The sequence below is a fragment of the Mustela erminea genome, chromosome 3, assembly GCF_009829155.1.
Source record: "Mustela erminea isolate mMusErm1 chromosome 3, mMusErm1.Pri, whole genome shotgun sequence".
Classification (NCBI taxonomy): Eukaryota; Metazoa; Chordata; class Mammalia; order Carnivora; family Mustelidae; genus Mustela; species Mustela erminea.
Window position 1 is genome coordinate 3,406,238 of NC_045616.1, and position 11,686 is coordinate 3,417,923.

Sequence of the window (11,686 nt, forward strand, 5' to 3'; positions counted from 1 at the left end):
CTCTCTGCTTAGCAGGGAATCTGTTCCTTCTCTGTCTCTCTCTGCCTGCCTCTCTGCCTACTTGTGATCTCTCTGTGTCAAATAAATAAATAAAAATCTTTTTAAAAATAAAAAATAAAGGATCAATGCAAAAAAATCTTATGTAGAAAGAGTACTTCATTCATTCATTCATTCATTCATTCATATGTACACTCAAAACTGATTTATTACTTTATGTGTGTGTAACTGCTACAGGCATTTTTGATACGGAAGTAAAAAAAGATAAGAACCAACAGAAATCTTTGAACTCATCAGGTTTGCATTTCAATACAGGGAGATATAAAATTAATAAAATAAATGCAAATAGTTTAGATTATGTCAAATGTAGTAACTAATAGAAAAAATGCTGGATATGGGAAAGGGTTAAGCCAGAGAGTTTTGTAATTTTATATAAAATAGTCCAATAGAGAAAACTATGAGAGTGATACTTGGTGAAAATTTAACTGAGATAAAGAAATAATTAAAATGGATATGTCATAGAGAATGTTCTTGATGTAGAAAAGAGTAAATGAAACATTTTTGAAGAGGGAATGTGACTAACAGGATGAAGAAAATGAAGTACTAAGTTGGTGGGCTCTAGGAAATGAGTAGTAACAGAGCCAGTACTGTGTTAAATAACAGTGTTAACAATAGACATCCCTGTCTTGCTCCTGATCATAGAGGAAAACCTCTCAGTTTTTCCCCATTGGAGATGATACGAGCTGTGGGTTTTTCATATATAGCCTTTATTATGTTGAAGTGTGATCTTTGGAAACTTACTTTGTTGAGGATTTTTATCATGAATGAATACTGTACTTTGTTAATTTTTTTTTCTGCATCTATTAGGATGATCGTATGGTTCTTATCCCTATTTTTATTATTGTGTTCTATCTCATTGACTGATTTGTGGATATTGAATCACCCTTGCAACAAAGGAATTAATCCACTTGATCAGGATAAATGATTCTTTAATGTACTGTCAGATTCAATTGGCTAATATTTTCTGAGCATTTTTGCATCCATATTTCTCAAAGATGTTGGCCTGCAGTTATCTTTGGTGGAATCATTCTCTGGTTTTGGAATTGTGGTAATTCTGGATTTGTAGAATGAGCATGGAATTTTTCCTTCCATTTCTTTTTTTTAATAGTTTGAGAGAGTATATATTATCTTTTGGGGGGGAATTTTTCTTTTTTATTTCTTTTCTTTGCCAAAAGAATTTCTTTGCCAAACATAGGTCTGTTCATGTTTTCTATTTTTTTCCCTATGTAAGTTTTTGGTAGTTCATATATTTCTAGAAATTTATGCATTTCTTCCATTTTTCTAAATTTTTTCGGCATAATCTTTCTGTGCAATATTTTCCTATAATTATTTGTATTTCTCTGGTGTTGTTATTTCTCCTGTCTCATTTGTGATTTTATTTATTTATGTCTTCTCTTTTTCTCTGCTTTTTGATAATTCTAGTGGTGATTTATTCATTTTTTTTAAGTTTTTCAAAGAAAAACCTCCTGGTTTCATTTATCTGTTCTAGTCTGGTTTTTTTGTTGTTGTTGTTGTTCTTGGTTTTGGTTTTTGGTTTTGTTTGTTTGTTTGTTTTAGTTTCTATACCATTTATTTTTTGTTGTAATCATTAGTATTTCTCTTTTATGATGGCTTTAGGATTTTTCTTTTTCATTTCTAGTTTCTTTAGGTGTAAGGTTAGGTTATTTGAGATTTTTTTTTTTTTGCTACTTGCCGTAGCCCTGTATTACTACACATTTCCCCACTAGGACTACTTTTGCTGCATTCCAGTGGCTTTTGACCATAATATTTTCATTTTTATTTTTCCGTGTATTTTTTTTAGTTTCTTCTTTGATTTCTTGGACAACCCATTCATATTTTAGTAGGATGTTCTTTAAACTCCATATTTTGTGGCTTTTCAATTTTTTTTCTTGTGATTGACTTCAAATTTCATAGAATTGTGATAAGTAAATATACATGATCTGACTGCAATCTCTTTGTGTCTCTTAAGACCTGATTTGTGACCTAGTGTATGATCTTTTCTGGAGAATGTCCCATGTGCACTTAAAAAGAATCTGTAGGGGCACCTGAGTGGCTCAGTCATTAAATGTCTGCCTTCAGCTGAGGTCATGATCCCAGGGCCCTGGGATTAAGCATCTTATGGGACTCCCTGCTCAGTGGGAAGACTGCTACTCCCTCTCCCACTGCCTCTGCTTATGTTCTCTTTTGCTGTCTTTCTCTCTGTCAAAGAAATAAATAAAATATTTAAAATGAAGAGAGAGAGAAAGCAAGAAAGAGTATTCTGCTGTTGTGAAATGAAATGTTTTTAATGTATCTTTTAAGTCCACCTAGCCCAGCTTGTCATCCAAAGCCATTATTTCCTTGTTAATTTTCTCCTTAGATCTATCCATTGATATTAGGGGGGTAAGCAAGCCCCATACTATTATTTTATCATTATCAATGATTTCCTTTATGTCTGTTATTGTTTTATATATTTGTGTGCTCCCATGTCAAGGGTGTAAATATTTAAAATTGTAAGATCTTGTTAGATAGTCTGCTTAGTTGATATAGCGCCCTTCTTCATCTCTTGTTACAGTCTTTGTTTTAATATCTGATTTGTCTAATATAAGTATTGCTATTCAGTCTGTTTTTTTAATGTCCATTTGTATGATGGATCTCTCCCCACCATACATTCAATCTGCAGGTGTTTTTAGGTCTAAAATGAGTCCTTTGTAGGCCAACTATGGATAAGTCTCCTTTTTAAACCCATTCTGAAATCCTGTGTGTTTTGATTGGAGTGCTTAATCCATTTATATTAAGAGTAATTTTTTGAGGTTTTATTTATTCATTTGACAGACAGAAATCACAAGTAGGCAGAGAGCCAGGCAGTGAGAGAGAGGGGTAAGCAGATTCCCCCCTGAGCAGAGAGCCTGATGCAGGCCCCGATCCCAGGACCCTGAGATCATGAACTGAGCTGAAAGCAGAGGCTTAACCCATGAGCCACCCGGGTGCCCCTATATTCAGAGTAATTTTTGATAGATATGTATTTCATGTCATTTTACTACTGTTATGTTATTATTTCTGGATATTTTCTCTGCTCCTTTCTAGTTGTTGCCACTTTTGGTCTTTGCTTCCCACTCAAAGTTTCCCCTTTACTATTTCTTTCAGGGCAGGTATAATTATCACAAACTTTTAATTTTTATTTGGGAATCTCTATCTCTCTTTCTATTCTGAATGATAGCTTCGGTGGGGAGAATATTCTTGGCTGCAGATTTTACTCATTATCTACAGTAAACAGATTAAGCTACTCTCTTCCATCTTGCCAGGTTTCTGAGGAGAGATCTGTGACTAACCATATTGCTGTTTCCCTGTAGGTTAGGAACTTTTTTTGTCTTCATCCTTTTAGAATTTTTTTTTCTTTTAAACTGTATTTTGCAAATTAACTACAATGTATCTTAGTGTTTTTTAGTGATTTTGATGGGAGTTGTCTGTGCTGCTGGACTTGGGTTTCTGTTTGCTTCACCAGATTAAGGAAGTTGTCAGATATAATTTCCTCAAATAATCCCTCTGTCCCCTTTTCTTTCTCTACTACCATGATGCCTATGATACAAGTATTATAATGCTTTATGGAATCACGGAGTTCCTCAGACTACCCTCATGAGCCATCATTCTTCTCTCTTTCATTGGTGCTCAATATTTTCCATAACTTCTCTTCTATATCACTTATTCATTCCTCTTGTTCTTACATTCTTGTGGTTGTTACATGCAATCAGTTTCATACCAAAGTTGTTGCATTTTTCATTTCAGCCTGATTGGTTGTTTTTCTTTTTTAACTCTTTTATCTCTGCTACAGTTGTGTCCCTGATGACTTCCATGCTTTCCTCAACCCCAGAGAGCATTTTTATGTTTGTGGCTTTAAATTTTCCATCAGGCATATCACTTATATCTCCTTTAGGTATATCTCTGGCTGTGATCTTTTCTTGTTTCATTCTTTTTCAGATGCTTCTTCTATTTTGGAATATTGTCTGGGCTTGTTTCCTCCTCTGTGTTAGAAAGCCTTTTACACTTCCTGCTTTTGAGAGTGATGGTTTTATGAAGAAGAACAAGGCCATTTAGTCTCCAGGGCCTGCCATTTTAGGGGATCTTTGATAGGTGCTGTAATCACTCTTCTGCCCTATTTTAGCTGTTCTATCCCTCAGGTCAGTTGTCTGCTGAGATACTCCTTGTCTCCAGTCGGCAGTGTTTTGTCCTTGGCCAGAGGGTGGTAAATTTTAGACACGAGAGTTCTGGTTGGCTTGTTAAATGAGACCTGATGTTACTTCCTCTGGACTTGCAACCTGACCAACTCTGTGGCTGGTAGATGTGGTGTATATGGATGTTGGTGCTGGTTTTCTGGCAATATGCCCACCACCTTAGTCCTTAGGCACAATTGCCTGGGAAAAGCCTCAGCAGCAGAGGCAGGGGTGGGATTTTGTCCAAGTAGATTAGGCAGCTACTGTTGGCTCTGTGCTGTTAACTGAAGTTGGTTTATGCTGAGGGGCCAGGGAAGGGAAAAGACTCTAGCCAGCTCCTTCATTTCCAGAATGGGGACTCAGTGTTTTCTCAGTAAATATGCACAATGGATTGGATAATTCTCCCTGGAGCATCTCAGGCATCTTTCAGATCCTCTTCTTCACACTCTCTGTCCCCAGGTTAGTTACCTGTCTGGAGAAGCACAATGCACTCTGGGCTCTATCCCAGCCAAGTCTGCTGACTCCAAATCTTAATTATCCACTGTGGAGGGGACTGCCCTGGTCTTCTGAGGGAGGGTCTCACTTCAGTGGGACTGATGTGGGTTTGACCAGGGATGCAGTCTTGTCAGTGTGCAGGGTCCTGGGATTTGTAGCAAGGCAGACTAAACATTGTCTAATTTACCCACCCCAGCAGGTGTCTCTGTACCTATGTTGAGGTGTGGAGGAGTGAAATGGCACCTGATGGCTCTTTTGTCCCCTGACAGGGGAATTTGTGAATGTCTTCTCTGAGATGCACTAGAAGAATAAGGAACAGTCTTGCATGGGTGCTTTAGGGGATCCTCTAATCATACTGTCTGCCCCTGTGTTGCTTGCATGTCTTTCTCCAGGAGTATGGTACCACTCACAGGACCTCTAATACTATAGTGCTTGAGTCCTGCTATTTGCAGAAACTCACAAAATTCAGCCCTTCTCATTTACTTTCTGGAAATATTCTCCTTTTATTTAGCTTTGTACATCCCTCTCTCTCACATATTTCTCTGTTACCAGGGCTCAGTCCTCAGATGGATTTCTTGGTTATTTAGAATGATTTCCTATTATCTAGCTGTGTTCTAGAGATGAGGCAAGCCCACAATGCTCAACTACTCTGCCATCTTAGCTCCTTTTCCATAAAGGGATTCTAAGCTGTTAATAATCATTCTCAGTAGTTTACTTCTGTTGGTTCATAATTCACTTAAAATATTTTTCTCACACTGTTTCAAGTGCATATAACAAAACAACAAAGTTTACCACTGTTAAAATGTATTAGATAAATTTAGAAGTTGATCATCCTGAAAATAAAGAAGTCAGCTTCAGTGCCTTTCACTTGCATAGGACATTCAAGGCCATATCTTAATTGTGTATTTTATTTTTTTCATAGATAAGAATCCAAGACTATATATATCATGCTACCAAAATTATGATTTTGACCCGTGAAATTTTAACATGTTTACATTATTTCCACCAGTGACTAACCTGAAGGTCAGTGTTGATTATTTTTGGAAAGCAAACATTACTTAAAATCTGAGATCTGGATTCTATCATTACTTTTTTTTCCTTGAAGACTGGCATCCAATGAATACTTCCAAGAACCCCCTGCCTGGAGAAAGTCTTTTCACGATTAAAGTGCTTTATTTTATTTGTTTGTTAAATTGTAATTCCAGTGTAATTGACATCCAGTGTTATATTAATTTCAGGTAAACAATATAGTAATTCAACAATTTCATTTATCACATTTCCCATGTTGACAAATACAATTATGGTATTTTCAAGTAATGTGAGAATCAATATTTTCAACTAAATTTTACATGTAAGATATTTGGGAGAAAGGAAGACAGGACATATGAACTCAATAGAAACTTTGTAAAAGGAAAAATACAAACAAGTTTTATTTTCTCTGAACTCTAAATTACTGTACCATGACTTTCAAGTTATTACAACTTTCTTTCTTTTTTCTTCCATTCTTCCTTCCTTCTATTCTTTCCTTCAATTCTTCCTTCTTTCGTTCCTTCCTTTTTTCTTTCTTTCTTTTTTTTTCCTATTTTCTTTTCTATGTTTCTTCTTCTTCTTCTTCTTCTTCTTCTTCTTCTTCTTCTTCTTCTTCTTCTTCTTCTTCTTCTTTTTCCTATTTCTTCTTTCTTCTTTCTTCTTCTTCTTATCCCTTCTCCTTTCATTCTCCTCCTCCTCTTTCTCATTCTCTTTTTTTTCCTTTTTTTTAAGATTTTATTAACTTATTTGACTGGGAGATACAGGAAGAAAGGGAAAAAATAGCAAGGGAAGTGGGAGAGGGAGAACCAGGCTCCCTGCAGAGCATAGAGGCCCATGTGGGGCACAATCTGATGACCCTGGGATCATGACCTGAGCTGAACGCTGATGCTTAAAGACTGAGCTACCCAGGCACCCCTCATACTTTATTCTTATTCTTTTTATTCTTTATTCTTTATTCTTTATTCTTTATTCTTTATTCTTTATTCGTATTCTTATTCTTATTCTTACTGTTTGTTACCAATCTCAGCAGAGAGGTTGTCAGTATTATCTCATTCAATTAGTTCAGAAGGTTGACTGGTTGAAACCCAACCTCATGTTAATTTCTACCAATTAACAAAGTATTTTGCTATAGAAAAAATAATTGAACATCAGGCCATTATTTTAATTAATTCCTCTGATCTTGACACAGGTTGCTTATGTTGAAATTTTGAACCTGAGTCCTACTTCTATGAGCAAGTCAATGTTCTTAAGACTGTTGAATCAAAAACGTGGATTAGGAAGGGACAAGATGGCGGGGAAGAAGGAGGAGGCTCCTTTTCAACCTGTACCCTAAAGTGAGCTGATTACCTACCAAAGAACACTGATCACCCATGAAATCAGCCTGAGATCAGAATTATACATGTCTGGATCTCTACAGGGGCAGAAGATGCCAGTGGGCAGGTAAAGCTGAGTGGGAACAGTGGACTGATACCAGAAGATAAACAAAAGGGGGAGGGAGCCACTAGAGGTGACCAGTTTGAAAGTAATACCACAATCTGAGAGTGCCCTGTGTCTGGGGACCAGCATTAACTTGGAGACTGGTGGAAAGCACTCAAAAAGAGCAAAGGATCACGGGGGGGGGGGGGGGAATTGTGGGAATTGGGGCGGCTAGGGGCAGGGGCTTAGGTCCGCGGTCCCAGGACAGCCTCCCCTGGCACTGATCCAGAGAAAGTGTGGCAGAGAAACCAGGTCTTGGTACCGAAGCTGCCAGCGCACCTGAGAATGCGTGGGTTCTGGCTCCTGTGAGGGGCTGGGAGCCACGCCCGGCAGCAGAACTCACGAGCCCTGCTACAAAGCCTGAGATATGCAGTCCCTTATTCTCCCCTGAGAGAGTTACAAAGGCCCAGCTGGTGCTCTTTGACCCACGCCATTGTTTCAGAGCCTAAGACGCATGCCTCAATCTCTCCCCTGACAAAGTTGCCCAAAAGGCCAGCCTGGTGCTTTCGGACCTGCGCCCCGGTCTCAGTGCCTGAGATGCGTGCGACCAATAGAATCCCCTGAAAGAGGTGCACGCAAGCAGGGCGCTCTTAGACCAAGAAAGACCAGGCATTCCCAGCCCAGGCCAGTGGGAAAATCTCAGTGTGCCATCGCTGCTTGGAAACTCTTTGGTGGTCTGGAGCTCCCAGACTGCCACCGATGCCCTGGTTTTGGGTACAAGCAAAAGATCCTGCATCCCCAGGGACCGCGACTCAGAACCCACTCTGCCAACGGGAAAGGGGGAATTCGTTCAGGCTCTGCAGCCAGACTGAGGCTTCTCTCTGAGAGGGAGGTCAGGGTACAGTTTGTTTTCCTCTAAAACTACAAAAACCATCAAAAGTGGTCAAGGTGAGAGAAAAAAAAGGAGTGAACAAACATAAAAACCGCCAGAGAACAAAAGTCTGGAAAAAAAAAAAAAAAACAGTTTCCTAAGAGCCGACCCCCTTGAGGGGGATGGGAGGACTTAACTCAGGAAACATCATTGACTGTAAACCGACATGGCAGGCCCCTGCCCCAGAAAACAAACCAAGAAAGAAAGAAAAAAAAAAAGACTGCAAGATAACAACCACCACTACTTCACACTACTTCATAGGACAATTTTATTTTCAACCTTTTCCCACTATTCTGGTTCATTTTATTTATATAGACAATTTTTAACCTATTTACCATCATAGTGAGCTGCCCAGTACATCAAATTCCATAATAACCTTCTAACCTGAACTTTTTGATACATACAACTGTGTTTTTCTTTTACATGTCTATTTTTTGAATTCCTTTTTTTAATTTTAGTTTAGTTTAGTCTAGTTTTTTTTTTATTTTCTAATATTCATATAGAGTTAAACTTCAAAGTAAACCCCTTACCCAATCAATACTACCCCTACAGGTAAACCAATTTTTAATCCTGCTTTATCTTGGGAAAGTTGAGTTCTTTCATAAAGATATCAAGATACATCCAGGAAGAATCAAAACAAACTTCCTAACCCACACTGAGAATTTATAACCACTCTCCCATCTTTTTCTTCCACCGCTGTTTCTGTGTTTTTGTACTTGTCCTGATAGTATATAAATCTTACACTTGGGGTTCTTTTTGACAAGGTTCTTCCTTTATTTGCATATATATGTTATTCCTAGTGACATATACTTTTATCAGTCTTTTTGTTTGTCTGTTTTTGTTTATATACCTCATAAATCGTACATTGGGGCCCATTTGGGCCGAACCTTGTCTTTCATCTTCCCTTTCTTTCCTCTCTCTCTCTCTTTCTCTCTCTCTCTCTTTCTTATTCTTTAATTTTGTCTCTCGTTTGGCTGGGGAATCCTGATTGCTCAGAAGTGTTCCAGGGTGCACCTTGACTGCACCACGGTGGATACATCCAGCTACATCTGTTCAGTCATCTCTCAACAAAATTACTAGGAGGAGGAATGCCCAACAGAAGAAAAACACAGAGGATGGACCTTCTGCAACAGAGCTAACGGCTATCAACATAGACAATATGTCGGAAAGAGAATTCAGGCTAACAATTATCCAGGCAATAGCTAGGTTGAAGAAAGCCATGGATGACCAAATGGAATTGATTAGGGCTGAACTGAAAGTGACCAGACACGATGTTCACAGGGTTAGGGCTGAGATGAAAGCTACCAGGGATGAACTTCACAATGTTCTCAATGAGTTCCAATCTAATCTAAATTCTCTCAAATCTAGGGTAACTGAGACAGAAGATAGAATTAGTGATCTGGAGGACAAACAGATAGAGAGAAAGGATCAGGAGGAAGCCTGGAACAAATAGCTTAGAGGCCACAAAAACAGAATCAGGGAAATAAATGATGCCATGAAACGTTCCAATGTCAGAATTCTTGGAATCCCTGAAGGGGAGAACAAAGAAAGAAGTCTAGAGATATAGTAGAATAAGTTCTTCATGAAAATTTTCCCAATCTCACAAATGGAACCAGCGTTCATATACTAGAGGCCGAAAGGTCTCCACCCAATATTATAGATTAAAAAAAAAAAAAACAAGGCACCAGATAGTCAAATAGAGGAATAATAATGTAGGTATAATCTCTTGAAAGCCACCAGGGCAAAGAGGCTCCTTACTTACAGAGGGAAGCCCTTCAGAATAATGTCAGACCTGTCCACAGAGACCTGGCAAGCCAGAAAAGGTTGGAGAGACATATTCAGAGCACTAAATGAGAAGAACATGCAGCCAAGAATAATTTATCCAGCAAGACTGACATTCAAAATGGATGTAGAGATAAAGAGTTTCCAAGACCAGCAAGGCTTAAAAGACAATGCAACCACCAAGCCGATACTGCAGGAAATATTAAGGGGGGTTCTATAAAATAGGAAAACTCCTAAGAATAGTATTGAACAGAAATATAAAGACAATCTACAGAAAGAAATACTTCAAAGGTAACTCAATGTCAATAAAAAAGTATCTATCAATAATCACTCTCAATGTGAATGGCCTAAATGCACCCATAAAATGGCACAGGGTTGCAGATTGGATAAAACGACAGGACCCATCCATATGTTGTCTACAAGAGATCCATTATGACCCTAAAGATACACCCAGACTGAAAGTGAAGGTATGGAGAAGCATCTTTCATGACAATGGGCCTCAAAAGAAGGCTGGGGTAGCGAGTCTCATGTCAGATAAATTAGACTTCACACTAAAGACTGTAGTCAGAGATACAGAAGGACACTACATAATCCTTAAAGGGACTATCCACCAAGATGATCTAACAATTGTAAATATCTATGCTCACAATATGGAAACAGCCAATTACTTAAGAAAACTGTTAATCAAGATAAAGAGTCATACTGATATGAAGACACTAATCATAGGAGATCTTAACACACCTCTTTCTGAAATAGACAGATCATCAAAGCACAAAATCAATAAAGAAACAAGAGCAGTGAATGACACACCGGACCAGATGGACCTCATAGATATATACAGAACATTCCACCCTAAAACAACAAAATACTCATTATTCTCAAGTGCACACGAACCTTCTCCAGAATAGACCACATACTGGGTCACAAATCAGGACTCAACCGATACCAAAAGACTGAGATTAATCCCTGTATATTCTCAGATCACAATGCTTTGAAACTGGAGCTCAATCACAAGGAAAAGTTCAGAAGGAACTCAAACACCTGGAAGCTAAAGACCACCTTGCTTAAAAATGCTTGGATCAACCAGGAGATCAAAGAAGAACTGAAACAATTCATGGAAACCAATGAGAATGAAGACACTTCGGTCCAAAACCTATGGGATACAGCAAAGGCGGTCCTAAGGGAGAAATACATAGCCATCCAAGCCTCCCTCAAAAAAATTGAAAAATCCAGAACACACCAGCTGTCTCTACACCTTAAAGAACTGGAGAATCAACAACAAATCAAACTAACTCCACATATAAGAAGGGAAATCATCAAGATTAGAGCTGAGATCAATGAGGTAGAAACCAGAGATACAGTAGAACGTATCAATGAAACTAGAAGCTGGTTTTTTGAAAGAATCAATAAGATCGATAAACCATTGGCCAAAGTAATCAAAAGAAAAGAGAGAAAGCCCAAATTCATAAAATTATGAATGAAGTATTAGAAGTCCTAGCAACAGCAATCAGACAACAAAGGGAAATAAAAGGTATCCAAATTGGTAGTGAAGAAGTCAAACTCTCTCTCTTTGCAGATGACATGATTCTTTATATGAAAAACCCAAAAGACTCCACCCCCAAACTAATAGAACTCATACAGCAATTCAGCAACGTGGCAGGATACAAAGTCAACTTACAGATATCAGTGGCTTTCTTATATGCTAATCATGAAAATACAGAAAGGGAAATTAGAGAATCGATTCCATTTACTATAGCACCAAGAACCATAAGATACCTGGGAATAA